Source organism: Benincasa hispida, chromosome 7 (genome assembly GCF_027475165.1).
Source record: "Benincasa hispida cultivar pf3 chromosome 7, pf3_genome.v1.1, whole genome shotgun sequence".
Taxonomy (NCBI): Eukaryota; Viridiplantae; Streptophyta; class Magnoliopsida; order Cucurbitales; family Cucurbitaceae; genus Benincasa; species Benincasa hispida.
Window position 1 is genome coordinate 6,913,826 of NC_143484.1, and position 4,922 is coordinate 6,918,747.

Genomic DNA, 4,922 nt, shown 5'->3' on the forward strand with positions numbered 1-4,922 from the left:
TTAACCTTAGACTCACTAACAGATAGTATAGGTACAGGTACATGTTTAGCATAACACACAGGTAGATAATTTAAGCATTCAGTGTAAAACAAAATATCCTCATCTATCACATCTATCATATTCATCTCACAGTTTAACAAACTCTGACTCAAATGATCAGTGGTTAAGGCCAATTCTTGAAATACAACAATATTTTTATCCACAACATTAATGCTATAGCAAGTATTATTGGACTTAACATGCATCAGAGAACGAAAAATATTGAATTTTACCTCCTTGTCGTTTACTCGAAGTGTAAGCTTACCATCGTAGACGTTGATCAATGCCCTACCTGTGGCTAAGAACAGTTGGCCTAAGATGATGGGAACCTCTAAATCTTCCTCCATATCCAGAACTACAAAATCTGCTGGGAAGATGAATTTATCAACCTTGACTAACACATCCTCCACTACACCTCGAGAGTACATAAGAGAGCAATCCGCTAGTTGCAAAAGATATGGTTGTCGGCTGCACCTCTCCTATGTCCAATTTCTTGTAGAAAGATAAAGGCATCATATTAATTGAGGCCTTTAAATCACATAGAGCTCTACATATCGTTAAGCTCCCAATGATGTAGGGGATTGTAAAACTACCAGGATCCTTCATCTTTTGAGGCAGCTTCCTCTGCAAAATTGCACTGCATTCCTTTGTCAAAGTCACAGTCTTAAATTTTTAAAATTTCTTTTTTTTTATTTGATAACACATCCTTTATAAATTTGGCATAGTTAGGCATTTGTTCCAATGCATCTGCAAAAGGAATATTTATATGCAACTTCTTAAAAATGTCTAAAATTTTGCAAATTGATCATTTAGCTTCTTCTTTTGAACACGTTGAGGATAAGGGATGTTGTTACAAACAGAAGGTAAAGGTTTAGAAAAGCTCCCTGAATTCGATGGAGTGGGCACATCAATTTCCTCCTTTATGGCATTCACTTCAAATTCCTTCTTAGTGCTTTTTGTCACAGGATCATCGGCCTTCTATGCATCCTCATCCACCCATTCAGACTCAGCTACTACTTTCCTGCTTCTCAAATTCATTGCCTTGCACTCCTCCTTATGGATTTTCTCAGCACAGTAGGTGAATTTACCTGACTGTATAGCATTCATTATGGTCACCATTTGGTTAAACTGGGCCTCAAGGTTCTGAATGGCCTTACCATGGCTGGTCATGGTACTTTCGAAGTAGTTCACCCTACTTCTGGATTCTGTGATGAACTCCCTCATGAATTCCTCCATTGAGGGCTTATACTCAGGAGGTGGTGGAGGAGTTGAAAAGCTTGGATGGCCCTGCAAAACATTTTTAGTGTTAGCATAAGAGAAGCTTTCATGATTATGCAAACCTGATTGCTAATGGGGAGGTTGGTGTGACTAATATGGGTTCTGATGTGCTCCTCGAAACTGGTTGTGCTGATGCACAAAATTTTCCTGCCCAGTGATTGCACCTCCCATGAGGGTGTTGCATGGTATACTGCTATCGAAGTAATTGATGGTTGGGTACCTGCAGACAGATGACTAATTACATTAGTCAGCTAGCCACTTGTTCCTTTAACACCCCTATCTCATCGAGCTCGTATAAGCCTGCCACTCTAGATGTGCTCCATCTGATGGCCATTTATAACTTGTGGTGGCCATATCTTCTAACAGTGCCTGAGCAGTAGTTGGAGTCTTTGCAAAAATTGAGCTGCCTGCAGTGGCATCCAAGATGGTTGTGTTGAGCATAAGATTATTCCTATCTCTACGAACATTGCTTACTTTGCTTAGTGAGTTCCACTACTTACCCTCTTAGGGAGTTAGTTATAGCCACTCAACTCATAAACAACCATTGTGATAGCCTCGCTCTAAGCAAAGAGGATTGCTATTTCTACAAGTCACTCCCCCAAATTTAGAATCATGCTTGTCCTCAAGCATGTTTTATACTAAGGAAACTCAAAACTTGCCCTCTAACTCTTCCTTTGCATTTGACCAACTTCTCAAAATATAATTCACTTGCACTTCTAACCTAGGTAGCATCACTCTCCTCAAACTTTGCCACTTTTTCTAAGAAATATTTTCTAAGTTTTAATTTTGGCAAGCCTCTGCTCACAAATTTTTACTCATCACTGACAACTTTTGCTTTTAGCTTTTCACAATGTGATCGTAATAACGATTCAAAGTCTTGCGACTCATTATTGGGTTTAAGGCATTGAACCTGACTACACTCTTCATTTTGGCTTGCCCCACGGGTGTCATATGGGAATCTAACTTCGGTAGCGTGCCATATTCAACTCAACTTTTATCTTCGCTAAGTTTAGTTTGCGCTAGATAGAGGAGTTGTTATTATGCATTGATTCTGGTCATTTACTTTCGTTTTGGCTTACTTGCAAGGGTGTCATGCGAAGTATCAAACTACGGGTAGGTACTTTTCATAACTTAACTCTTATAAACTTGGTTTCCCCTTTTGCATTGATAGTGGAGTTTTTATTATGATTTTTTTGAAGCGTTGTCGTAATATTTATGTTGAACGCATTTGCTCAGACCGATCCCACCCCTGAATTTAGAGAGTAGCAGGGTCCTTGCCAAAAAGCTAAAGACAAACTTGTTTAGAGATGCAGTACAAGATGTTTGAGTAGAGGTTTGCCCACAATAAAACTTAAAACTGTCAAACTTTGAAGAAGCTACTTAAGGTTAGGTGAGCCAATGACGATTAGTTAGTGGATTTAAGGAATTTACATAAATATCATCATGGATGCTAATTTATCAACACAAAAGAAGGTAGGCAGGCAAAAGAGAATTTCAAAAGGATAACACATGAAAGATAACAAAAAAAGAAAGATGCGAGCAAAATATCATGCAAAGGAAATATTCGTGCGTTGAATAAGGGAGAGAATTTTTCTTTCGAAACAACACACCGAGAGGAAATTACTATCGCGCCAAGAAGGAATGATCACAACAACATATCCAAGAAAAGCAGCTGCAAATCCAAAATGACAATAATCAAAGTAAAGATAGAGTAGAAGACGTCCCTAGAGAAACTGGAGTGAAGTCACCGTAAGGACTCTTCCATGCAGGGGATCAAACATGCCTGCTTAGGTCAAGGAACTCGTTGTCCCGATCACCAGAGCTTCCAACATTCATTGGCCACATGGCGATTACCACGCTTCTAAGACTGCTTCAAGCCCATGCGATAAATAGCCTTTCAATCTCAAGGTTAATATTGAATTATGGTGCATCACCTTCACTCAAATATCGTTTGAAACTGGGTCGCACAAGCCACAATATGCCTAAGACCAAAAGGATGGCTGTGAAAACACAAAAGTTAAACAAACTATTAGATTCAAAGTCCCCGACAACGATGCCAAAAAATTGTTAGTGGAAATAGTGATTTGCTATGCATCGATGGTCATGCATTGATCATGTGATAACCTGAAGAGTATGCACTATGTGTTAATCGTGCACGCGATGACCATACATCCCTGTCACAAATTTTCTTGCTCTCTTGCCAAGAATAGCGAGAATGCAAGTTTCTCATGATGATCCAAGGTCGAACACGGGGACTTGCAACTAACAGATGATTGTAAAGTAATGTGTTTGAGGCGGTGAATGAAAATAAAAAGAAAGAAGTTGATTTAACTATGCGTTACTCCTACTCCTAGCTAAACAAATTGAGTAATTGAAGTTTGGCTATGAGAATTGGTAGAGATGTGACAACTATTAACACATAGTAAGATGCATGGAGAAGTAGAGTTGTTGGAGGAGGAAAGTTTCACCAAGTCATTAAGTATGGCCGCAAGGGTAATCCCAGCTCGTCACACTAACGCATCGCACACCTCTCGATGGCCAGTCACATGCTTATATCTCTATAACACATGGTTGCATTGAGCATAAGATTATTCCTATCTCTAGGAACAATAATTACTTTGCTTAGTGAGTTCCACTACTTACCCTCACGGGCAGTTGGTTATAGCTACTCAGCTCATAGACAAGCATTGCGATAGCCTCACACTAAGCAAAGAGGATTAACTTACTATAATCTTGCAACGCATACCTCTCAGGAAAATGAACCCAACACTGTACTATCAAACTCAAGGGAAAAAGAAGATTGTAACAACCCCTTACACCTCTGCCATTCAAGCACGTTGTAAAGAGAAAAAGGGGAGATGGAATTACAACTCCCTCCCAAAATTAATTTAAAAAATAAAACAAATTAATTAAAAAATAATTTTAATAAAACATTAATATATATTTATATGATAACCATTTAATCATATAATATATATATTAAACTATATTTATATCAAATATAACAGATATAACCTATAGTTTAATATTGTATCTAATACAATATAACCTATAGTTTAATTATCTCATTCATGATATTTAATATAAGTCTCATTTATATTAAATTTAATTATATGAATCCAATTCACATAATTAATATTTGAATCATATTCAAATATTTATTTTCCTCTCAAATAAACTTTATATTATAATATATCAAATACATTATAGTAATTAAATCATATATAATTAAATTAAAATTGATTATGTAACATGTAATTAATTCCCTCAATGAACTTAAACAATTCAAATTAATCCAAAATTAGTTCTCATTTAATCCCTGTTGAGCTACAGACGGAACCTCATGGACCTATAGATTGAAACTTCAATGGTACTTGAATAATTAATTAAACTCTTTAATTAAATTATTTAACATCCATTACCTGTCGGACACTCCACTAAAGACCTACAACTACACTCTTCACACTACAGATATATTTTTGTGTCAATTGGATATAACCAATGAACACTGAGGTGAACCTTCACAAATTGCTCGTAAGTATAGCTAGGCCAAAATTTCCATTTTGCCCCTATAGTTATATCTAACTTCTTAAGTACCACCGATC